Source organism: Heliangelus exortis, chromosome 2 (genome assembly GCF_036169615.1).
Source record: "Heliangelus exortis chromosome 2, bHelExo1.hap1, whole genome shotgun sequence".
Classification (NCBI taxonomy): Eukaryota; Metazoa; Chordata; class Aves; order Apodiformes; family Trochilidae; genus Heliangelus; species Heliangelus exortis.
In genome coordinates, this window is record NC_092423.1 from 149,326,527 (window position 1) to 149,353,322 (window position 26,796).

Below are 26,796 nucleotides of genomic sequence, written 5' to 3' on the forward strand. Positions count from 1 at the left end.
TGCAATTGGAGAACTAGATTTAAATTGCTCTAAACTGCAGAAATTACTTCAAATAATCCCCTTTTCTCTCCGAATGCTGACATTTTTTTTTTTTTTTTTATTCCAAAACACAGCAATTTTGCTATCTTCTGTATAATTGTGCAACATGTGGCTCATCCCTGCCTCTATAACAAATAAAGATTTCTGTTCCACAGGATGCACCGAGTCACACAGAGTTCTCTCTGCCTTCTATTATGTTAAATAGAAAATCAGTTTAAAAATGATGGGAGGGTGTGTCTGTTCTTAAATGCAAAGGATTTGGGGGAAAAAAAAAAAAAAAAAAAAGGAAAACAAAATCTTGATGTTATTATTTAACAACTTAACTTTTAATCAGTCCCCAGAACTGGAAAGAATATTGTGTGTGTTGTTTTATTCTGCTACTGCTTGGTAAATCAGCTCCAACTTCATGGGAAGCCCTTGTGCAGGAGCTGTTTCAGGAGGCAGATGGAGAAGGCCCTGAGTTCCAGGAATGCTGCATGGAGAGGGAGGATGGATCTGGGGATGTGGCCATGATCAGGATGGGCTGTAATTGCCTTTCCTCAGCTCAAAAGGAAAGCAGGGCCACCCAAAAGTTGATTGAAGTTTATACCACAGTCCTGAAAAAAAAAGAAAAAAAAAAAAAAAAGGACCAGAGTAAGCATGTGGGGATGGGGAAAAAGGCTGGAGCTGCTTTAGCTCCAACGACTGGAACCTCCTGAAGTTGAATCAGAAAGGTTTAGGTTGAAAGAGACCTTAGAAATAATCTATTTCAAGCTCCCTGCAATGGCCAGGGACACCTCTCATCCAGACAAGGTTGCTCAAAGCCTCATCTTGAACACCTCCAGGGAGGGAGCAGCCACAAATTTTCTGGGCAATTTATTTTGGAGTCTCACCACCCTCATACTGTGAAGAACTTCTTCCTAATACCTGGTCTAAACCTATTCTCCTCCAGTTTAAAGCCATTTCACCTTGTCCTATCACTGAACACTCTTATGAAAAGTCCCTCTCCACCCTTCCTATAGGTTCCCTTCAGGAATTGGAAGGCAGCTCTAAGGTCCCCCAAAATCTTCTCTTCTCCAGCCTGAACAATCCCAGCTCCTTCAGCCTTTCCTCATAGCAGAGGTGCTCCAGCCCCTGGATCATCCTTGTGTCCATCCTCTGGACTCATCCCACCAGATCTGTGTCCTTCTCATGGTGGGAACCCCAGAACTGGACACAATATTCAAGGTAAAGATCAGTCATTGCAGTCCAGCATTTAACTCCATTAAGTATCTACAAACCCTCAAGTCCCTTGAAATGTCTCCACTTTTCCAAAATGTGTTAAAATAAATGAAATTCCCAACACCTTCCAGCACTAGGTGGGTTTTTCTAAGAAGGTGGAGAATCAGCTCACATGCTGCAATAGTTCTGAAAGCTTTCATTGCAACACCTGGGGCCTCAATTGGTGAAAAATATTTCAAGGTCAACTTGACTCTGTTGGGACATTTGCTGCCAAGGTGGGACACAGGAATATGGGGGCACAATATGGGAGTTCTGCAACACTGTGTATTTGGGCTGTAGGATTGGGAATCACTAAGGATGGGGGAATTTTGCTGCATCCAGGAGTTTCAACCCTTCCTCTATGTAAAGGAATTGATGGCTACATTTTCCCTGCCCCAAGGTGTGCCCTGTCTCAAATAATAACCCCCACACCAGGCTTAGGAAAATGGAACAGATGAAAAGATTCTGTTTTCTCCATGACAGAGATGGGTGGCTGAGGAAATGTTGCAGGGAAAATGTGCTTTGCAAAATCAGGAGAGAGGGGTTATTTTCCACTCCCATGTACCCCTGATCCAGAAGGCAAAATGAAGGTTAAATGCTGTGCCCCTTTCACCCCTGTTGCTCTGGGCATGGGTAGAGAAATGCAATTTTCTTCTCAGCACATTGGAGCTGTGAATTCCTTCATCTGTTTGCTGAACAATTTATTTTCACCACTCTCATACTGAAGAACTTCTTCTTAAGTTCCAGTCTAAACCTCTTCTCCTTCAGTTTAAATCCATTTCCCCTTGTCCTATTGCTGAAAACTCTCATGAAAAGTCCCTCTCCACCCTTCCTGTAGGTTCCCTTCAGGAATTGGAAGGCAGCTCTAAGGTCCCCCAAAATCTTCTCTTCTCCAGCCTGAACAATCCCAGCTCCTTCAGCCTTTCCTCATAGCAGAGGTTCCAGCCCCTGGATCATCCTTGTGTCCATCCTCTGGACTCATCCCACCAGATCTGTGTCCTTCTCATGGTGGGGACACCAGAACTGGACACAATATTCAAGCTTGGAGGCCATCACTTCACTCATCTGCTTCCATCCTTCACAAGGATCCTTGTTCCTCTTACTGCCTGGTTGTTTCCCTTCCTCAAGTGGTTCCTGACAAGTCAGAGAGCATTTTGGGAAAGGTTTTGAACCTTGAAAGTTGTGGATGACAGAGACCTGGGGCTGCCACATCTCAGAGACACTTCCTCTTGGAGATGGATGGGGAACATTCCCAAGGAACATGGAGAGAATCAAGCCGTGCAGACAACATAATCCTGGCAGAACAAAGACCCTTGGTGGATCCATCCCCCCTAAAAATCCTTTTGACATGAGAAATATGGGAATAGTTGAACCCCAAATCCTTTTGACATGAGAAATATGGGAACAGTTGAACCCCAAATCCTTTTGACATGAGAAATATGGGAATAACTGAACCCCAAATCCTTTTGACATGAGAAATATGGGAATAGTTGAACCCCAAAACTTTTTGACATGAGAAATATGGGAATAACTGAACTTCTCTTTAACTGGGGTGTTAGAAGGACATTGCTTTAAAGCCAGGGAGATCCACAAGCAGTAAACAAGATAATGGCTCTAATAACCCAGCCCCAAACCATGCAATTGATTCACCACAGCTTAATGCACCCAGCATGAAATGGACTGGAGTGACAACCAAACTGATGGGAAGATTGACAGATTGGGGGTGGGGGAAAAAACATCTCCCTTTGGGGAGTCATTATAACTTATCTGGGTCCTATTAAGCAGAACTGATACTGGCTGTGGTGTCTTGGATGAAACATCTGTCTGAGATGTTGAGATAAAATGTTTTGTTCTTCCCCTCCCATGTTTCAAGTTGCCACGTGGCTACCTTTTAGTGGCCACAGACCCTCCAGAGAAGCTGGATGTTTGGATGTAAAGAGTATCCACTACAGAGCCCATCCCTGCTCCCCAAAAAAGTCCTTCCTCCTTCCCCCTCTTCTCTATCTTCCAGTTTCTCCAAACTTTCAGTTTCCAACAGGAAAAAAAAAAAATTCTAGCCACAAAATAACTACACGATGGTTTTTGAAACTGTTGTCCCCCAGGTGGGAAAAAGACAGGGAGAGGAACTTGTAAACAGAAAATAGCAGAGTGACTCCCACTCACTGAAGCTGCTGCCTCCTCTCCCTCCAAGGCAGAACATGGATGAATCACGACCAAAAAAAAAATTTTTTCTCATAGGGCTGGGGCTCTGCTTTGCCCACCTGCCTTCCCCCACTGAGCAAGTGGGCAGTGCAGCCCCCCAGGCACTTATCTGTGAGTCAGGAGACCCTGGAGAATCAGAAATATCCCCAAGGAATGAGATGAAGCCACCTGCCAGGTTTGCTCATCAGAGATTCAAAAGCCTCAGCAGATTTAGAGGGGTGAAACGTGGGGGAGGAACCTCATCAGTTTTCCCTGTCACTCTGGGATGCTGATTTTGGGGGGATGCTGATTTTGGGGGGATGCTGAAAATCTGGAGCAGCTGAGGTTTGGTAGGAGGCTGGTCAGACCTCCTGGTACATCATCAGATTTTCATTATTATTATTATTAAATAGCATTTTTAATTGATTTCTTATTAAATAATGATGATTATTTCAGGATCAGTGCTCAGCCCAAGAGCAGTGTGAGGGGGAGATTGCAGCTCAGTATAACTGACAGCTCTTAAGGAAAGAGGCATAACTAAATCCATGAATAATCTTTGTCCTTCATCATTTTATTGGTCCCTGGCTTATTTGATGCCTACTTTAATACCCATGAAGCTGGCTTAAAGCTGTCCCCTTTGAAGCACCCTAGAGCTGGTGGCAAAGAGTGGTTTTGTCTCATGGGCATTTTAGACTCACCCCTTCCCTAAAAAACAGAAAAAAAAAAAAAAAGAAAAAAAAAAAAAAAAGAAAATTCTTGAACTGAGGCTTTTCACATCCAAAAAGAGTCTCAATATAAGGCTATGAGGCAAAAGGATTTTCTTTCATATATAATCAGTTGCAGGGGGGAAGTGTGGCCCTCAATTTGAATTTGTAAATTATTTCAGGTCACAGAATCACAGAATTCTGTGTGCAAGCCCTATCTTTCTCCTAGCAAAGTATTTTACCTTAAATTAAAAGCTGAACTTCCCTTCTAACCCCAATAAAGGTCCTCCTGCTGGCTAATGGGATGGCGAGAAAAATCTCTGCTTCCCAAAATTCACATTCACTGCAAGGTTGGGCATTTATTCATTTTAAACATATTCCAAACGTGGAGCTACTAATCACCCAGAAAGAGCCAGAGGGAAGAGAAAAAAAACAACAAAATAAAAAAGCTGTTGCAGTTGAAAAGTTTGGAAAAGTCTTTTCCCATCTGCTCCTCTCAGCAGTCACTGCGTTTGCTTCTGGTTTTCACTCTGTTCTTGCAGCCTATAAGGAGCAGACCTCAGGTAATTGCAGGGTGTTGCCTGAAAATATAGAGCCACGTGGGTTTTTTTTAGCCACCTGTTCTTTTAACATCTCTGCAGGGTGTAGAAAGCCCCTTAATATTCCCAGCACTAATGCAAGAAAAAGCAACTGGCAGGAGGTGGTTGGTGGGTACATTGGGACATTAAGAGCCAGGTGACTTCTCAGGGCACATGGACAGAACCACTCAGCATCTCCCCTTGCATGGTGATGCCTAAGAGTGAAACTCACAACCCCTGAACTTTGGGAACCCCTTTGGCTTTGGGATTTCAGGCCACATCCTCACAAGGATGTTGTTCCTGAAGCTCCGGGTGTGACCCACCATACCTAGAGATGATGCTGTGGACCATTCTTGTGGGTTTTGTGGCTTATAAAGCCATTATCACAGGTTTTGTGAGGCTGAAAGAGCTGGGAGTGTTCAGTCTGGGGAAGAGGAGGTTGAAGGAAGATTTTATTGCTCCTTACAACTCCCTGAAATGAGGCTGGAGTGAGGTGGGTGTTGGCATCTTCTCCCCATTGACCAGTGACAGGGCAAGAGGTAATGGGTTGAAGTTACACCAGGGGAGGTTCAGATTAAATATTAGGAAAAAATCCTTCCCTGAAACAGTGGTGAAGCAGTGGAACAGTTTGCCCAGGGAGATGGGGGAGTCACAATCCCTGGGAGTACTTAAAAACCAGGCAGATTTGGTGCTTCAAGAGGTGATTTATGGGGTTAAGGTGGTGTAGGGCTGATGGTTGGGCTTGATGATCCTGAAGATCCTTTCCAACCACGATGATTCTAGGATTCATTATTCATTCTGGAGTGACACGGGCACTGAGAGTCCACTCTCCCCCTTCACTTGCTCTCCAGCAACACAAAAATAACAACCTCCTTCTGACTCAGCCTGGGAGAAAGAGCCTGGGGTTTCATCCAAGAGGTTTTTCCTCCCTAAGATGGAAGGATACAGGGTGCTAGCTAATGACACATAAGGATTAATAAAACCCAACCAAAATGCCAGCCAAGTGTTGTGTGCAGAGAGGGATACAGCTACACAGGCAAAAAATACATACAGTTCTAAACAAATACTAAAAAAAATCACTCATTCTGTGGAAGGGCCCAAATATCTGTAAAACTCTGGGTAGATTTGCAGATGGATGATATTTTCTCAGTAGCAGGGGGAGTCTCTTTAGTTGGCAGAGTGCTGTCATGAAGGACATGCCAGCAGATCTCTGCACCACAATCAAGCTGACAAGATAAAAAATTAATTGGAATAATCCCCACACGCAGCTGCTGGGCTTCCCCCAGGAGAAGGCAGAGCCCACACACGGGTGTAGGTGGCCACATGAGATTTAGGACATGGCACACTGCTCCTCTTTGTGGGGACACCCTTCCTGGTGGGTGACTGACATGTGCTTCCCTCTGCATCTTCAGCAAATCTGGCAGACACTGTTGGCTCTGGGGTTGTCTAATTATACCCAGGGGTTTTAGGACAAGAAGGAAGGCACGAATCTCTGAAACTCAGATCTGGAGGAGAAATTGGAGCAATGAGTCCTTTCAGTCCTCACCTGAACAATTTTTTCATCTCACTCTCAGGCAGGAACATTGCAAGGTCAGAGGGTGTGTGATTCCCAATATGCCAACAGCCTGATGTCCCATCCCTGGAGGTTTTTAAGGATGAGGCTCTGAGTAACCTGATCTGGTGGGAAGTGTCCCTGCCCATGGCAGGGGGGTGGGACCTAGATGAGCTTTAGGGTCCCTTCCAACCCTGAAAATTCTCTGATTCTATGAATCATGCTGGAGGAGACTTTTTCCATGGATAAATCACTGATGCATTCACAAAGGCACTAAAGCAATAGGAATCATAGAATGTTAGGAGTTGGAAGGGACCTCTAAAGACCATCCAGCCCCCTTGGCAAAGCAGGATCACCCAGGACAGGAACACAGGAACACATCCAGGGGCATCCTGGGACAGTGATCCCTCACTGTGGAGGGAGCAGCTTTGGCTAATCCATCCCTGGCAGTGTCCAAAGGCAGGTTGGATGGGGCTTGGAGCAACCTTGTCTAGTGGAAGGTGTCCTTGCTGAGGATTGCGAGGTGGAACTGGATGATCTTTAATGTTCTTTCCAACAGAATTCTGTGATTCTTTAATTTTTGAACTCTACCCTCCCATGTCCCCATTTCTGGGATAACTGTGAGTAAAGAAATCTCAGACCTGCTCTTGTCCCAGTTCTCCATTTGATTAGTGTCAGGGTTTAACACTGCCCCAGCATTAAACCAAATATCAGGTACTCTTTATTAATCCCCCTCCCCTCCCTGATAAAGAAAGGAGAGAGAAGAAGGGAGAGAGACTGATGGGTTGGAAACTAAACTACACAGCTTTAATGGAACAGAAATGAGAAATAGGAAAAACGACTAAATGTATACAGGAAAATGGATCCCAGGTTCCTCCCCCCTTTCCCCCAATAACTCTCCCATCCCCACCCAGGCTGCAGGGCAGCCCTGGGAAAGTCCAGGCTGGACTCCTGGGCTCAGCAGCAGTGGGGAGCTGGAGGCAGGAACACACAGATTCAGGCTGGCATGGATCAGGAGCACAGGCAGAGGAAGGGATGGAATCCTCCCAGGATGCTGGAGGAAACAGGGAATGGGGAAGAAGGGGAAGCAGGAAGGGCTCTGACCCTGGTGATCCCTCCAATTTCTCCTGAGGATGAGGTGGATGGGATGGAATCCTCTGTTTGGTCAATTCTGGCCATTTCTCTTGTCTGTTCCTCCCTAAAAGTAAGAATATTCTGTCTCTCAGGAGCATATTTCTCCTGGAGGTTTTTAAAAAGGGAGAACTCCAAGGGTTTCAACAACCTGGAAGCTTTTTGCTCAACTTGGTATGTCCTTTACTCTTGCAGGGATGGTTTGTGGAAAGGGCAATGGATTTGAGTTCATTCTGCTTAATGCAATCAACTGCTAATTCAGATGACAGGAGCCTTATTAAAGCTGGAGAAGAAGATCATTTGCATTTTGAGGAAATTTCAACAATCTTTTCTTTGGCAATAGTTCAGGGTATATTTAAGTGGAAAGGCAGCATATGAAAGAGAAAATGCTGCAAAATCTAGGTTTAAATGGCAGATTTTAGCTGCAGTGAAGAGTACAGATTTCTTCATGGGCTTAAGACTGGATTTCATGAAAATGTAGCCAACCCAATATTGTTAATTGAGTCAGGTTGGTTAAACCTGAACCAGAGACCTTCAAGAGTCACATCATATCTCTGCCTTCATAGAATCAGAACATGGTTTGGGTTGGAAGGAACAGTAAAGATCACATAATTCCAAACCCCCTGCATGGAAAGAGAAACCTTCCACTAGGCCACGTTGCTCCAAGCCCTAAAGCTTGAGTAAAAATGATCCTTGGTCATCTTCTATGAACAAAATACAGTCCTCTCTTTCCTTTTTCCCCTTCATTTCTTGCAGATGAATAACTGAGTGTCCATTTACTCCAGATGAAAAGAGTCATAATTAAAAGTTGAAATTCAGCAGAGAAATGGCTGAAGATGATGTTCCACCAATACTTTCCATGTAAGCATCAGAGACTCCCTGGAATTTCTTAATGACAGAGCACAGACTGCAGATTTCCATTCCTCAATTTAATATTTTAAGAAATTTATCTAATGGCAACTAATAGAGAGTTTATATCTTTTTATTGATAACATAGTAGCTCTTAAATCCCAGTATAATACCAGGCAGGTTGAGGTGGAGGTCACAGCTCTGAGGAGCCCTTAGTGTCAGAGTTTAGCCCAGAAACATTCTTTCCACTAAAGGTTTCCACTAAATCTAAATTCTTGGGTTGAGAAAATATCAGCTTGGCAAATTCAGAATGATTGTGAAGTTTTTGGTATTTTCACACATTATCTGATCTCAGACAGACAAACAAAAAACTTACCAGGAAGCACTAAATCTGTAGGAGATAAATCTTCTTATTTAAAAATAAAATCTTTATTTTCTGATTGGAAGTCACATCTGTTCAATCAGAAGTATTTTTTTAACAATAATCAAAAACTGAGCACTGAAGTGAAACAGTCTCTTTGAGTGATTTATCAATTTTTCAGTTTACCAGACAAAAAAAATGTTTGATCAGACTCTTTATAAAAGATGCTAATGGGTTTTTTTCTTACCAACAAATACTGCAGACCACAAAAATAAAAAATTTTAAAAATTTTCCACATAGCTTTCATATTAAGGAGCTTAATATCTGTGTTGCAACATCTGCTTCTCAGGAATGAAGACACAGGATTTGAATGGAGTTCATGTTATTTTTTTGTCCCCTCTGATAAAATTACCCACTTCTAGAAATTATTTGGAAGTCTATTAATCCCTCAAACATCAATATTCAGTGTGATTAGCAGTTCATTTCAGTATTCCCCACACAGTCTTTAATAAATTTTCTGGTCAGCCAGCATGATGTGAAAATTGCAGAAAATATGAGACCAAGTCAGGAAGATACAAAGAAAACATTTTTAAAGTAATTTAAAATAATGTTGTGTTGCCCCACTTTTTCAGCTTAATTTCAAAAGCTGTGGTCTGCAGAGTTAAAATTCCCAACAGAGATTTATGGAGTGGACTCAGAGGTTCTTAAGGAACTGGGATTTCTGTCTTCTAAAAGGAGATTTACAGGCATCGTGCACACCTCTATTTCTGCTTTTTTTTTTAAGTAGGGCACATGCTAAACATGAAGCACACAAGGGAGAAAAATATCTTCACATTTCACAGGCCAAGTAGGTGATGTCAAAATCCCATCTGAGAAAATGGGAGTTCTTGTTTGCTTATCAAAATGGATATAAAAATAACCAAGAATAGGTATCCACTTTATTGTTGGAAAGTACATTCCTGAGGGCTGTCTGGATGGGGTTGTTTGGTCTTCAGGAGCCTGGAAGAATATTTGTAGGAGGAAGAATCTTTTTTCTTCCCTTAACTTGATAGGGGGTGTTTACAGCTCAAGTGTGACTTCTGATCAGTGCAAAAATGAGAAAATCAAATTTGTGTCTATAGCACACTACAAAATGATGGAAAAGTCCAAACCTTTTTGTTCTCAGTGGTGCCTGGCACAGCTTGCCTAACCTTGAAAGTTTTCTCTGATGGTGATCAAGTCTTTTTTGTTCAGCCCCAGTAAAGAGCAAGTGAGATAAAATTCTATTTTGCAGTCATTTTCATCTGAAGGGAGGCTAAAACTGAGAGCAAAAATAACAAAGGTGCTTGACTTTTCTTTCCTTCTTCACATGGCTGTCCTCATTTCCTGAAGACAGTCTGAGACACCTTTGTGGATGGAGACTTCTGGGCAATTTATTTCACATTTTCACTCAGAGTTAGGAATTGCTTCTTGTGGTACCCACCACAGTAGGGCATAAGGGATGATAAGAAAGATGGGGAAGGGCTCTTCATTGGGGAATTTAGTGATATGATCAGGGAAAATGTTTTCAGACTTAGAGAGGTGATTTAGATTAGACATTAGGCTGAAATTCTTTCCTGTGAGGGTGGGGAGACACTGAGATACCCAGATTAATCGTGGATGCTCCCTCCCTGGAAGTGTTCAAAGCCAGATTAGATGGGACTCTGAAAAACCTGGAAGGTGACTCTGCCCATGGCAGGGAGGTTGGAATTAGATCATCTTTAAGGTCCCTTCCAACCCAAACCATTCTATGCCACATCCCTCCAACACTCCTGAAACCTACAGTTTGACCCTTTCTTTTCAGAGCTTGCACAAATTCATATTTGTTTTTGTGCAAGGAGTGTGGATGGTCACCAGAGGCTGGTTAATGGTTCCTTGGCCCCAGTTTCCCAGTAACAGTCTTGAGGAAATTTCTCCAAGGTAATACATCCCAGTGCAGTCAGAAGAGAGGATGTTGAGATATAAAAGAAAAGGGAAAAAAAGAAAAATATTGAATATCCAGCAGTGAAATCCAAAGGAGAAGAGGTTTATACTGTATCTTAGGAAGAAGTTCTTCACTATGAGGGTGGTAAAAATAAATTGTGCAGAGAAGTTGTGGATGCTCCCTCCCTGGAAGTGTTCAAGGCCAGGATGGATGAGCCTTGAGTAACCTTGTCTAGATGAAAGGCATCCCTGCCCAGGAAGGTTGGAATTAGATCATCTTTAAGGTCCCTTCCAACCCAAACCATTCTATGCCACATCCCTACAACAGTCCTGCAACCTGCAGTTTGATCCTTACTTTTCAGAGCTTGCACAAATCCATATTTGTTTTTGTGCAAGGAGTGTGGATGGTCACCAGAACCTGGTTCATGGTTCCCTGGCCCCAGTTTCCCAGTAACAGTCTTGTGGAAATTTCTCCAAGATAATACATCCCAGTTCAGTCAGAACAGAGGATGTTGAGATATAAAAACATACTAAACTGAAAAGGGAAAAAAGAAAAATATTGAACATCCAACAGTGAAGTCTGAAGGAGAAGAGATTTAGACTGGAACTTATAAGCGAAATCTGAAGAAGAAGAGGTTTAAACTGTGTCTTAGGAAGAAGTTCTTCACTATGAGGGTGGTAAAAATAAATTGCCCAGAGAATTTGTGGATGCTCCCTCCCTGGAAGTGTTCAAGGCCAGGATGGATGAGCCTTGACTAACCTTGTCTAGATGAAAGGAATCCCTGCCCAGGGAGGTTGGAATTAGATCATCTTTAAGGTCCCTTCCAACCCAAACACATCCCTACAACATCCCTGAAACCTGCAGCTTGATCCTTACTTTTCAGAGCTGGCACAAATCCATATTTATTTTTGTGCAAGGAGTGTGGATGTTCACGAGAGGCTGGATCATGGGGAGGTGACCTTCCTTGGCCCCAGTCTCCCAGTAACAGTCTTGTGGAAATTTCTCCAAGATAATATATCCCAGTGCAGTCAGAATGCTGAGATATAAAAACATGCTAAACTGAAAAGGGAAAAAAAGAAAAATATTGAATATCCAACAGTGAAGTCTGAAGGAGAAGAGATTTAAACTGGATGTTAGAAAGAAGTTCTTCACTGTGAGGGAGGTAAAAATAAATTGTGTAAAGAATTTGTGGATGCTCCCTCCCTGGAAGTGTTCAAGGCCAGGATGGATGAGCCTTGAGTAACCTTGTCTAGATGAAAGGCATCCCTGCCCAGGGAGGTTGGAATTAGATCATCTTTAAGGTCCCTTCCAACCCAAACACATCCCTACAACATCCCTGACACCTGCAGCTTGATCCTTACTTTTCAGAGCTGGCACAAATCCATATTTATTTTTGTGCAAAGAGTGTGGATGTTCACCAGAGGCTGGATCATGGGGAGGTGACCTTCCTTGGCCCCAGTCTCCCAGTAACAGTCTTGTGGAAATTTCTCCAAGATAATATATCCCAGTGCAGTCAGAATGCTGAGATATAAAAACATACAAAACTGAAAAGAAGAAAAAAGAAGGAAAATATTGAATATCCAACCGTGAAGTCACTGCCAAGGCATGGACTCAACTCAATTTTCAGGACTGCAAACGCTGAGAAGCACAAAAATGCTGTCTGTAATATTAGGGAAGCTGTTGTTTTAATTTTTTTTGTGTGTGTATCAGTGTCTGGTAGCTCTTAAGATGACAGTTTATTTGTAAGTGATTCAATATGACACCCACTGAACAATGAAATGTGCCCCTGGGACATTCCCTCTTCTTTTTCTCTCCTATCTCCCATTTTAGTGCCTTCATGCACTTCAACAGGTTCATAATAACTTGGCTTTGCCTCACTACTTTCATTGCTCCCCTCCCCAGGTTATTTACTAAATGGAGGTGCTGCTGCAGAAAGAGCAAACAGATGAAAGAATTCACAGCTCCAATGTGCTGAGAAGAAAATTGCATTTCTCTACCCATGCCCAGAGCAACAGGGGTGAAAGGGGCACAGCATTTAACCTTCATTTTGCCTTCTGGATCAGGGCTACATGGGAGTGGAAAATAACCCCTCTCTCCTGATTTTGCAAAGCACATTTTCCCTGCAACATTTCCTCAGCCACCCATCTCTATCATGGAGAAAACAGAATCTTTTCATCTGTTCCATTTTCCTAAGCCTGGTGTGGGGGTTATTATTTGAGACAGGGCACACCTTGGGGCAGGGAAAATGTAGCCATCAATTCCTTTACATAGAGGAAGGGTTGAAACTCCTGGATGCAGCAAAATTCCCCCATCCTTAGTGATTCCCAATCCTACAGCCCAAATACACAGTGTTGCAGAATTCCCATATTGTGCCCCCATATTCCTGTGTCCCACCTTGGCAGCAAATGTCCCAACAGAGTCAAGTTGACCTTGAAATATTTTTCACCAATTGAGGCCCCAGGTGTTGCAATGAAAGCTTTCAGAACTATTGCAGCATGTGAGCTGATTCTCCACCTTCTTAGAAAACTCTACCTAGTGTTGCAAGGTGTTGGGAATTTCATTTATTTTAACACATTTTGGAAAAGTGGAGACATTTCAAGGGACTTGAGGGTTTGTAGATACCTAATGGAGTTAAATGCTGGACTGCAATGACTGATCTTTACCTTGAATATCTTGTCCAGTTCTGGGGTTCTCACCATGAGAAGGACACAGATCTGGTGGGATGAGTCCAGAGGATGGACACAAGGATGATCCAGGGGCTGGAGCACCTCTGCTATGAGGAAAGGCTGAAGGAGCTGGGATTGTTCAGGCTGGAGAAGAGAAGATTTTGGGGGACCTTAGAGCTGCCTTCCAATTCCTGAAGGGAACCTAGAGGAAAGGTGGAGAGGGACTTTTCATAAGAGTGTTCAGTGATAGGACAAGGGAAAAGGGTTTTAAACCAAAGGAGAAGAGGTTTATACTGGAATTTAAGAAGAAGTTCTTCAGTATGAGGGTAGTAAAAAAACCCAGAGAATTTTTGGATGCTCTCTCCCTGAAAGTGTTCAAGGCCAGGATGGATGAACCTTGAGTAACCTTGTCTCGATGAAATTCATCCCTGCCCAGGAGGTTGGAATTAGATCACCTTTAAGGTCCCTTCCAACCCAAACCATTCTATGCCACATCCCTCCAACACTCCTGCAACCTGCAGTTTGATCCTTGCTTTTCAGAGCTTGCACAAATCCATATTTATTTTTGTGTAAGGATCGTAGATGGTCACCAGAAGCTGTTTCATGAAGAGGTGACCTTCCTTGGCCCCAGTCTCCCAGTAACAGTCTTGTGGAAATTTCTCCAAGATAATATATCCCAGTATAGTCAGAACAGGGAATGCTGAGATATAAAAACATACAAAACTGAAAAGGGAAAAAAGAAAAATATTGAATATCCAACAGTGAAGTCTGAAGGAGAAGAGATTTAAACTGGATGTTAGAAAGAAGTTCTTCACTATGAGGGTGGTAAAAATAAATTGTGCAGAGCATTTATGGATGCTCCCTCCCTGGAAGTGTTCAGGGCCAGGATGGATGAGCCTTGAGTAACCTTGTCTGGATGAAAAGCATCCCTGGATGAAAAGCCATGGAAGGGAGATTGGAGTAGATGATCTCTAAGGTCCCTTCCAACCTCAGCCATTCTGTGATTCTATGATCTTCAGCAAGCAAAATCCCTGTTAACTCAGTAGCTTATCCAAAAGAGAAAAGTTAAAAATATCACTACAGCACCAGATGACATTGTTCCCTGCAAAGTGGGTCTTGTCAGAGACACCTCTTTTCTTTTTGAGGAGATTTCATGTCTAGGTGATGAAGAAAGCCATGATGATGCAACCTACTTGGGTTTCACTGGATTCTAACCAGGAGCCTTCTGGATGGAAGCTGCTGCCATAAAAAGAAGCAAAGAGACACATCCTACACCTATTAAAACCTTACTCAGAGCATTAAATGATATTTTCAATGGGGAGGGAAAGATTTTCAGTGAACTCTGTCTTTTTTTTTTATTGCATTCAGCCTAAAAATAGACTTAGAGGCAACATTATTCAATACTTTTCCCACTGGTATATAAATGCTACTTTTTGTTGATTGCTTTGTTTGGGGAAAACAAAAGAATGATGCTGGAATCAATAATAAAAAAGTTCCCATTACAGAGATCCTGAATTCCAGAGTGAGTGCTCAAAGTTCACTGAAAACATCCAAGGAAAATTTTTCATACAGATAAACTAAAGGGACCAGAAATAATTTAGATGGACATGGCCACGAGTCCTTAGAGAAACCCTCTAATAAAATTAAGACAATAATGCAACATATATTTATCTGATTCATTTTTTTAATTGAAATCATGTCTCTGCATGCTGGATCATGAAGACTGTTATTAAAACACAATATCACTAGAAGAACAGTGTTAAAATACTGTAAACCAGGGTTTCCAAAGAAAGAGCTATGAACTTTAGAGTGCAAAATCACAGCAGCCAAGTAAAGTGGATAAGAACTGGATATTTTTGTGTAGTTTGTCCTACTTTAACAGGATATATGAGATATTGTGGAGGTAGTTTAGAGTCTTGCAAGAGGAAGTGTTCCTGAACCAAAAAACTAAAAATTGTAGCTGGCTTTAGACTAGAAATAAGAAAGGGTTTCCAAAAAGTGGCAGTAATTTCAAGCTAATTTTAAAGTGGAGGTGATAGATTCAAACTTCCCTGCAATTTTTAAGAGAAGGATAGACAGGAGAATAAGCTGAGAATCAGGATTTATGGTTTGTTGGTCTTTTAAAAAGGTTTAATTTGTCTAAATGAGGAAGAAAGCAAAATCAGCTACACTTCCAAGGAACTGGAAGTTCCTGGATCCCAAGGATTGCTCAGCAAATCTGCCACTCTTGAGCACTTCATAAGTAGCTGGCAATTAGCATGTTCATTAAATGCTGGTTAATGAGAATGTTAATTTCACTGAGCAGCTGCAGGTGGCTCTCAGCATCCCCAGTCCTGGGGAAGATCCTCCAGCACAATGCCCAAGGCTGGGAAAAATCCATCTTCCAAAATCCCCAGAGCCCCATCAGAGCCATTTGCTCCAGAGTTGGAGAGGCTGTCAAGGGTTAAAACTCCTGACTCTGGATAAACCCAGCAAAGGACTGGTTACAGGATATAATGTGAGAAAAGAGGTGTTCATGGCTCTGGGGATGCACTGAAACACAGCCTTGGACTTCATCAGAGTTATTGGGAACTAAATTAGAATCATAGAATCATAGAATGGTTTGGGTTGGAAGAGATCTTAAAGTTCATCTCATTACAAGCCCCCTGCATGGGCAGGGACACCTCCCACCAACCCAGGTTGCTCCAAGCCCCATCCAACCTGATCTTCAACACTTCCAGGGATGGGGAAGCCACAGCTTTCTTGGGCAACCTCTTCCAGGGTCTCACCATCCTCAAATAAAAGAATTTCTTCCTCGTTTCCAACCTCAATCTCCCCTCTTCAAGTTTTAACCCATTTCCCTTGTCCTCTCCCTACCCCCCCATGTCCAAAGCCCTCCCCCAGCTTTCTTGGAGCCCCTTCAGATATTGGGAGGTTGCTCTAAGGTCACCTTGGAGCCTCCTCTTCTCCAGGCTGAACAACCCCAATCCCTCAGCCTGGCTTCCCAGGGAGCTGCTCCAACCCTCTGAGCATTTCAGTGGCTCCTCTGGACATGTCCCAGGAGCTCTGTCTCCTTCTGATGCTGGGGACTCCAGAACTGGACCCAGAACAATTCTTTCAAACAAAATCCCTTCAATCCACTGCTCTGGTATTCTCAGGTGCTTCTGGAGCAAAAGCAGCAAAATCGGATCAGCAAGGTCACTTTTGGGGAACTACAGGCTGGGCACAGAGTGGCTGGAGAGCAGCCAGGCAGAAAGGGACCTGGGAGTCTGGATTGACAGGAGGCTGAACATGAGCCAGCAGTGTGCCCAGGTGGCCAAGAAGGCCAATGGCATCCTGGGCTGGCTGAGGAACAGCGTGGCCAGCAGGTCCAGGGAAGGGATTCTGCCCCTGTGCTCAGCCCTGGGGAGGCCACAGCTTGAGTCCTGTGTCCAGTTCTGGGCCCCTCAGCTCAGGAAGGAGATTGAGGTGCTGGAGCAGGTCCAGAGAAGAGCAAGGAGGCTGGGAAGGGATCCAGCACAAGTCCTGTGAGGAGAGGCTGAGGGAGCTGGGGGTGTTGAGGCTGGAGAAGAGGAGGCTCAGGGGAGACCTCATCACTCTCTCCAACTCCCTGAAAGGAGGTTGGAGCCAGGGGGGGTTGGGCTCTTTTCCCAGGCAACTCTCAGCAAGACAAGAGGGCACAAGAGGTCTCAAGTTGTGCCAGGGGAGGTTTAGGTTGGACATTAGAAAGAATTTCTTTACTGAGAGGGTGATCAGCCATTGGAATGGGCTGCCCAGGGAAGGGGTGGATTCTCCATCCCTGGAGCTATTTCAAAAGAGCCTGGATGTGGCACTCAGTGCCATGGGCTGGGAACTGCAGCGGGAGTGGATCAAGGGTTGGACTTGATGATCTCTGAGGTCCCTTCCAACCCATCCAATTCTATGATTCTATGATTCTATGAACTACCAGTCCTGAAAAGAGACAGAATAAATCCCACTGGTGTTTATTGCAGAGCCTGACCTAATGTACAGGAACATTTCAGAAGGGAACTCAGCCATCTAGTGTCTGGATTGCAAAGACTCTCAGAGTTTTAGTAGCTGAAAGACTTTTTTTTTTTTTTTTTTTTTTTTCCCCAAAACTCTCCTGCTTGCAGCTTGTAGATTTAGTGATGAAAGATTTGGGTTCATCCCAACTCTCTCTGAAAGATTTATATAGCAGTGGCAGAATGTGGAACTCTAAGTACAGATAAACCTCGACATCTTTGGATGCTAATTCAAGAAGAACCTTTAAGCATTGAAAGTTCAACATCATTATTAATATAAAAAACCTTTAAGAGCAACAATACACCCCCAGCCCTGCACACCACACACCATTGTACTGTCTTTACTTTTATTTCTTCTAATTCCAAGGCATTACTCAGAGGAGTGACAGATTTTATTACTCACTATTATGCAATTTCTTTATTCTCCCAGCCTAACAAAATAAAGTACAGAAAAATAATAAACAGCAATGTTATTTGAGAAGAAGTAAAGAATACCCCTAATAAAACAATGGCTTAGTTTTAAGCATGAATTTTGATGCCAAGACATTGCTTCTGCTGAATTTGCTATTTTGGTTAAAACTCCTGCCATCTTTCACTTATCTAATAAATGCTACATGAAGAAATTTTGTAGTTAGTTAAAAATTTGTCACTCTCATGACTAATTCCTTTTAATTAGACTTCATATATGAAAAGAAAAGAGAAATCATCATTTAAAGTGAAGTCAATTAATGTAGTGATTGGATGATGACTTAACAGCACAAGAAGTCTTATAGAAAATGATTCAAATGAGCATTTTTTTATTTTCAGGAAGTTTTCTCTCCATCCCCTGGGTCCTACTGGATATTACATTTCACTCCTATGATTTTTCCAGATATTCTCTATGTGCACACATACATTAAGCAATTATATCCATGCAGCCAGTCAAACATTTGAATTAAAGGGTTTTAACCATTCAGGAACAAAATGAAACATATTGTGGACATCCAGAAGGGAATCAGCTGCCTTATCCCAGTGTTTTTTTGGCCACAGTTGATAAGTGGCTGCAGCAGCAAAGGGAAGAGCAATGGAGTTTTATCCCCAGGTAACATAGGAAACAAAATATGAGAAGACAGATTGTTGGCATTACCTTTCAGCCACATATCCCTGGCATCACTTGGGTCCACCCTGTGCCACTTCACAGATTTATGGAGAAGTTTGCGAGGCTTCTTGGGTAGAAATATCTGAAAAATAACCCTTTGGGTGTCAAGATGAGAGCTCAACCTTTGAGCAGTTCTATCTACTCCAGGTTCAGGATTTCTCTTGTGGATATTGTTGTTTCCTTCAGCATAAATGCATTGCCTGAAAGAGTGTCACCTTGACCCAGATCTTTTCAAATAAGTCATTGCATGATCTTTTTTTAACATCATGATGGTCATGAAGTCATCTACAGAGATACACAGTCCCTGTACTGCTTGAAGAGACTTCCCTTGGAATCACCTTGAAAAGACTTCTCCTGAAATCACCTTCTCTTGTTCTGATTTATTTTTTTGTTTTAGTTGGTTTGGTTTTAGTTTGGAGATATTTTGGTTTGGTTGGTTTGGTTAAGTTTTTTCTTTGGTTTTGGTTTGTTTTTTTTGTTTGGTTGGTTATGTGTTTTTGTTTCTTTTGTTTGTTTTTAAAATATCCAGGAGTTCTAATGAAGTCTTCCTGGATTGTCCCTTCAAACAGTCCAAGGAAAATATGGAGATCCTATAAAGGCCATCCAGATTAAAGCTATCCTTCAACATTTACAATGCACAGGACTTTTCCAGGCAAAGTAGTTTTGAGGGATGATTTATAAGCCTGCAGCTTCTTTCAGAAACTCAGGTTAATTTCCAATATTTGTTTGCAACCAGCTGGTCCACCCTAACCAGATTGGGTCCTCTTTTGGGAACAGAGGTAGGAAATTAAACCATGATGAGAACTCAATCTTATATTTCTTCTTCTCTTCTTCTTCTTATATTTCTTCTTCTCTTTTTTTTTTTTTTTCTTTTTTTATTTTTTTGAGTAGTTCTGTGCTAATGGAGATCACTGTTAACATCTGAGTGACCTCCTGAATTACTTGGTGAAGCTGTGAAGTTGGCACCAGTGCTCACTGCCAATAGTAGACTTACAGGAGTTGAAAAAGTAATTTGTGACTAAGCCAAGAAAAGCCAGGGATAGAACTGAGCACCAAAGTGGGTCATTATTTTGAGACTGTAGTTCTTTCCCAGCTGAAACTTGGAATTTCTCAGCAGTTCCCCAGCATGACAACTCACCAAGCAAAACTAAGGAGGTATATTCATTAACCCTGTGTGAAATATTATTATATGAGTATTAGGCAAATTTCATACTTAGCAGCATAAAATAATGGGATTAACATGGTTGGAAGGAACTTCAAGATCACCAAGTCCAACCTTCAGTCCTGCACCCCCTTAACCACTAAATCAGCTCCTGAAGAAATGTATATGTTTTTTTTCTAATACCTCCAGGAATGGCAACTTCACCACCTCCCTGGGCAACCTGTTCCAATGCTTCACCACTCTTTCAGGGAAGGAATTTTTCCTATTATCTAATCTGAACCTCCCCTGGTGCAACTTAAACCCATTCCCTCTCGTTCCATCACTGGGGAGAAGAAGCCAACACCCACCTCACTCCAGACTCATTTCAGGGAGTTGTAGAGAGCAAGAAGGTCTCCCCACAACCTCCTTCAGGCTGAAAAGCCCCAGGTGAAACCATCAAAAGGGACATAGGCTCTGAATGCCACTTCCTCAAGAGAGGAATGAGACTGTAGGATCTTCAGGCTCCATCAGTGCATCTGATGCCCACTGCACCGAGGGAGGTTCTGGAACTTGCATCCTATCAAAGAAATGGGAACCTAATTGTTAACCCTAAGATTAAACCTGACACAATACTCTGGCTCTGGTCTTCCTTCTTGAAAGAAAGGCTCCCTAACTGGTAGCTGATCATCTGCTTGTTTTTTTCAGGAGATGAGAGAAAATACTACTAAGGTTTTCCAGTGTCAGTCACCAATTTTATTCCATCAAGTCCATTCCTTCTTTGCCTTTGTGCTCTTTGTCACAAAGTGGCAGTAGCCTATGGGAAGACTTGGTAAGAGTGTTAAAACAAGGCAGGAACACTCATTTTTTTGCTTAGGCTGCAAGTGCATTTAATTCTGAATTAACTTTTTCCCATTTTGCTCACTGGAAGACTTTCTGGAGTTAAATAAGGTCTGTGGAACAAAAACCTGACTGTGGCAATATGGATTCTTGAATGAGTTCAAGTGCCTTTTGCAGAAAATCCTTTAAACCAAGGTTTCCAGAGATTTGTCAATGCCTCTGGAGCCTCCCATCCAGGCTTCTTTGAGAATGATGTTGCAAAAGATGTGGGCTAAGTGAATAGGTTCAGAACCAGATGGTTTTCTTGTTATTCCAAGCAGGATTTCTTGTGACATTGACCATGTTTATGGCTCCCTTATTGACTGAAAAAAAACCAAAACAACAACAAAAAAAAAACCAACCCCAAAACCAAAGCAAACCAAAGTGTTGATGCTTTACTTCCAGTTTGAAGTGCATAGTTAATTCATCTGTTGCCCCAAGCATGGACAAAAGGAAGATTACCCCATGTACCTGAGCAAAGACAAGATTACAAAGAAATAACAAGGTCATAGAATCATAGAATCATAGAACTGGCTGGATTGGAAGGGACCTCAGAGATCGTCAGGTACAACCCTTGATCCACTCCCGCTGCAGTTCCCAGCCCATGGCACTGAGTGCCACATCCAGGCTCTTTTTAAGTATCTCCAGGGATGGAGAATCCACCCCTTCCCTGGGCAGCCCATTCCAATGTCTGATCACCCTCTCTGGAAAGAAATTCTTTCTAATGTCCAACCTAAACCTCCCCTGGCACAACTTGAGACTTCTTGTGCCCTCTTGTCTTGCTGAGAGTTGCCTGGGAAAAGAGCCCAACCCCCCCCTGGCTCCAACCTCCTTTCAGGGAGTTGGAGAGAGTGATGAGGTCTCCCCTGAGCCTCCTCTTCTCCAGCCTCAACACCCGCAGCTCCCTCAGCCCTTCCTCACAGGACTTGTGCTGGATCCCTTCCCAGCCTCCTTGCTCTTCTCTGGACCTGCTCCAGCACCTCAATCTCCTTCCTGAGCTGAGGGGCCCAGAACTGGACACAGGACTCAAGCTGTGGCCTCACCAGGGCTGAGTTCAGGGTCAGCTCCATCTTGACTAAGACCTGAAGTCAAGTTTTGCTCAGGACCCATGGCAGTAAGACACATCAACATCCTGGAGCTGTAAAAAGGAGCCTGAGCACTAGGTATTTGTCTGACTTTCACTTTTTCTGGCAAGAAACTAAGCTTGGCTGGTTTAAGGTTCAAGTTATCTTCCTGGACACTGGACAAATCTTTTTCAGATGAAGCTTCCCTTTCTCACCTTTTTGCTTTCTTTGCAGGAAGATGTGTAGGACTACAACTGGGAGCTTCTTGTAATGTGGGGCACAAAGGTGATGGCTCTGCTGAGGAGCATCCCTGGAGAAATTCAAGGAGAGGCTTGATGAGGCTCTGAGCACCCTGATCTATTGAGGGTCTCCCTGCTGACTGCAGAGTGGTTGGACTGGATGACATTTAGAGGTCTCTCCAATCCAGATCATTCTATGATTTAATGATTCTCCATTTGCAGGGTCACATTCCCCACAGGACTTGTTTGCACTGTTAGCACACATTAACATGCACAAAAAGTGCAATCCATCACACAGCTATTGCAAAACTTTTCCTCTGGACTGTCTAAAAATGACTGAACTGGATGGTTTTGCCCATGCCCAGGCAGTATCCAAAACCTTTTTACTATCACCCAACAAGTTCTGTCTCAAGAGAAAAGGTGAAAATGTGTGGCTGAATATATTTTAAAGCCAGTGTGAGGAAAGTGCATAATGGTGATGAGGTTGAATCACTTCTGGAAGTGCATTTAAACAGCTACCAAGTCTTTAACTTTTACCCAATAAATCATTACCTCCAGAGAAGAACAATTCCCAGACATAATCTTTCACTCAGCCTCCAGATCTCCAGGCCAAGCATGGCTGAGGGCTACAGCAAAAGGCTTTCATCCCCCCTTTGTGAACATATTCCCTATGAGTGTATATTCCTGAATTAATCCACTCCTGGGAATATCAGGATGCAAAGAAGAGCACTGAGAAGTTGTTACTTCCCTCAAATGTCAGCATAACCATTTGAGAATGATTTCTCCTGGAGAACCCAGTGGATGAACTTTGATGAACTCCAGCAGATTTAAAGCTGATTGCAAACACAACAGGAATGAGAGGAACTGGGGTGAGCCAGAGAAGGAAAAATGTCATCTTCTTACTCAGCTGGAGTTCATGGTGAGTGGCAGAATTGCATCAGCAAGAAAAGTTTTTGGCCCCACAATGGTCTGTTCCATGCTACAGAACTATCTGGAAACTGGCATAAAATTCCTGGTGTGTTTCAACCTGTTTTTCTTCCTTGGAAGAAGAGAGCTGGCAGATAGTCAGCCCATCAAATGGTGATTCATATTATCAGCATCTGACAGTGGTTTCAAGGAGTGGAAACAGAAACAGTTTCCTCTGATCTGATAATACAAGAAAATGTTGTCACAAAATAGAAGCCTGGGAATCAGTGAATTTATTCCATCCAGTCATCCACATCCTCTTTCTCCCTGTGGTATTTGGATCAGATTTCTGACTTAAAGGTAAAATGACTGAACTGGAAGTAGTTTTAAAATAATAAATAATAGTTTAAGAACTATTAGGATGTATCCCCTCCTAATGTTAGTGTTTTCCCAGAAGCCAACATTCCTAGAATCATAGAATCACAGAATTCCATAGAATGGTTTTTGGGTTGGAAGGGACCTTAAAAATCACCTGGTTCCAACCATCCTGCATTGGGCAGGAACACCTTACACTTGACCAGGTTACTCCAAGATCCCATCCAACCTGGTCTTGAATACTTCCAGGGATGGAGAAGACACAGCTCCTTTGGGCAACCTCTTCCAGGGTCTCACCATCCTCAAATTAAAGAATTTCTTCTCATGTCCAACCTCAAACTCCCCTCTCCAAGTTTTAACCCATTTCCCTTGTCCTCTCCCTACCCCCCCCATGTCCAAAGCCCTCCCCCAGCTTTCTTGGAGCCCCTTCAGATATTGGGAGGTTGCTCTAAGGTCACCTTGGAGCCTCCTCTTCTCCAGGCTGAACAACCCCAATCCCTCAGCCTGGCTTCCCAGGGAGCTGCTCCAACCCTCTGAGCATTTCAGTGGCTCCTCTGGACATGTCCCAGGAGCTCTGTGTCCTTCTGATGCTGGGGACTCCAGAACTGGACCCAGGACTCCAGGTGGGGTCTCAGAAGAGCAGAGCAGAGGGGCAGAATCCCCTCCCTTGGCCAACTCTCTGTGCTTCTTTTGATGCAGCCCCGGACCTGGTTGTTTTTTTGGGCTGCAAGCTCATGTGAAGCTCAGACCATTAGACCTTTATGTTTCAAAGCATGAAAATATGTGTTCCCCCTAACTCCTTTATCCCTTCATCTTCATTTTGATGGAGTGCCTTCTTCCTGCACATCTCTCTGCATCCTCTTCCATCCCCTCAAATAGCTTTACATCACCTTGCCAAGTTCAATTTAATTAGAATAATGGAAAACTTCAAAGTGTTTAAATCCTACAATAGGCCAATCCTGTAGATTATATGCATCTTCAACAAAGCTTTTTGGCTTTGACCACTTGAAACTGTGTTTCAATAGATATTATTGGTCTGATTCATGACCAAAAGACTTGCCCAGTTGCCATTAAACACAGTGAAGAGCTGGCCAGCTGGAGCATAGGCAGGGTAGAAAGAGGCCATAAATGGATTTACACTGTTTCTGTCTTAGGGTCATTGATGTGGAGGATTCAGGGTACATGGAAAAGCTTTGGAAGGAATAGAAAGTAACATGAAAGAGCTGAGGAAATAATAAAGTGGTTACATGCCATCAATATTCTATAGTCTGCTTCTCCCAAGGATGATGAGTTTAATCTGTGCTGGTAATCTCACTCCTAAATGAACAAATGAAGAGGGGTTCCTAGGACACTGAACTGTGAGTGGCCTGAAGAGGCATTTAGAAACAAAATTTAATTTTCTATATTATTCCATCAAGCTCATTACATAAAAACTTATGTGAGCAGGTAATGGGAACAAATCCATGAAGGAAACCAACTCTGAGAAGCTCTATGGCTTCATTAGAATTTCAACATTTTTAAATCATTTAACCATGGACACTGTGACCTGGGGTTATGCTCTCACCTGGAAATATGGAATGATTCCTCCAGGATTTCCTTGTTGCCTTTTGCAGTATCCAGTGAAGGTCAGAATCCCTCCAGGCCCATGAAGAAGAGATCCTACAAAGGGATGGCAGATGACTTCTGGGAATGTCTTTGATGTCTTCTGGAAATGTTAGAGCCCCACTTCATTGCCAAGGTGTTGGTGTAAGCAGGAGGAATTCAAATGACAAAAGCCAAGGGCTGTTAAACCCCCATGTCCATGACTAAGTGGATATTCAATGAATTCACATGAAATTCACACCTTAAGTGTGAAACTTGAGTGGGGACAAGAAGCAGGAGGAAATTTCTCAGCCATTAGAACAAGCCTGAATACATCCAGGAAGAGGTCACATTTTGTGAGCTGATAAATCTCAGTTTTAAAGCCAGCTCAGATCATTTTGTACCATGTGTTCCATTATAAATAGATCCTTAGCCTGAGGACAACGTGAGAAAACCTTCCTGAGTATAATGTCAGCTCATTTAAAAGAAGAGAACAATATCAACTCCCTTGAAAACACAGAACAATACCAGCTCCTGGAAAACAGGCTTGGGGTTTTTCATTTGTTTTTCCAAGGAGGGATTTTTTTATTGCTGTTTATTTGTTTGTTTTCTAACTCTGGCAACCAACAACCTCCCAGGGTGAGCCCAGGAATGGAAAATGCTGGGAGAGACCACACAGAGCAGCTTTACTTTTGATTGTTCTGAGACCTTCTTATGCTGCCTGGCACTGGATTAAAATGAAGAAAAACAGGGCAAAACAACCCTCTAGAAATGGTATAGAGAAAGGACCTCTCTGCTAGGAGATTTCCACAGATCACATCAGGCTTGGGATTATGTCAGACAAGGGGTAAAAAATTCCCAGTCCTTTTGACTGAAAATGCTGGACTGGGAAGGTTGGAGGCTGAGTCTGTCCTTGACTCAAAACGGGGAACAACAAAACTCCCTTTTCAGAACTGAACTCTCTTCTCTGCCCTCTTCTTAGGCTGTTTAACCCATTCCTCAGTGGATGACCTTGCTGTAACTTTCATGGTCCATTTAACCCTTTGGTGTTCTAATTTCTGTTACCCACTTCTCAGGACTTAACACTGGCCCAGCAATTAAACCAAATACCAGATGCTGTCTATTAATGCCCCTCCCCTCCCTGATAAAGAAAGGAGAGAGAATAAGGGAGAGAGACTGATGGGTTGGAAACTAAACTACACAGCTTTAATGGAACAGGAATGAGAAATAGGAAAAATGATTAAATCTGTACAACTATCCAGGAAAATGGATCCCAGGTTCCTCCCCCCTTTCCCCCAAGAACTCTCCCATCCCCACCCAGGCTGCAGGGCAGCCCTGGGAAAGTCCAGGCTGGACTCCTGGGCTCAGCAGCAGTGGGGAGCTGGAGGCAGGAACACACAGATTCAGGCTGGCATGGAGCAGGAGCACAGGCAGAGGAAGGGATGGAATCCTCCCAGGATGCCCAAGCAAACAAAAACAGGAAAAACAGGGGAAGCAGGAAGGGCTTTGAGCCTGGTGATCCCTCCAATTTCTCCTGAGGATGAGGTGGATGGGATGGAATCCTCTGTTTGGTCAATTCTGGCCATTTCTCTTGTCTGTTCCTCCCCAAAGGAGGGCTGCAGCTGGGACCTCTTGACTCCTTTTCTCCTTGCAGAGGGCCAAATGTTCCTCAGAGCTGAGCAGTGGCCTTGGTTCTGCACCCCATTCTCCAGCTGGAACTCTAAACATTGAGTGGGATCAGTCCCAGCAGCAGACACTGCCTGAGAAACTTGCTGTTCATTTCAGCAAGTGCAGCTCCTTCCAAGAGACTCAGCTGAAAGCAGAAGTCCAAGACAGAAAATCACCTTTTTCCTGGCCCAAACCAGGACACTACTAGGGAATGGCAGAGATGAAAAATCGTAGCAGTGGGGATTTGCTCCCCTTAACTTCACAGATCACTGGTATTCCAGAGAAAAAGTAGGATTTTGGTCACAATTATACATCTCCATGAATTATTCAATGTACCCCCAGCAAGTTTGTTGAATTTTATGGTGAAGTCAGCAGGCTGGAGGGAAGGGAATCCATCCAGAGGGACCTGGACAGGTTTAGATGTGGACTCATGGAAAATGCATGAAGTTCAACAAGACCAAGTGCAAGATTCTCTTTATTCATTTTTTTCCCTTTTTCCTAATTTCCTGTCCCCTAGTCACAGCCTTCCTAAACAATGAAACAGAAAAATATCACATGAGGGAGT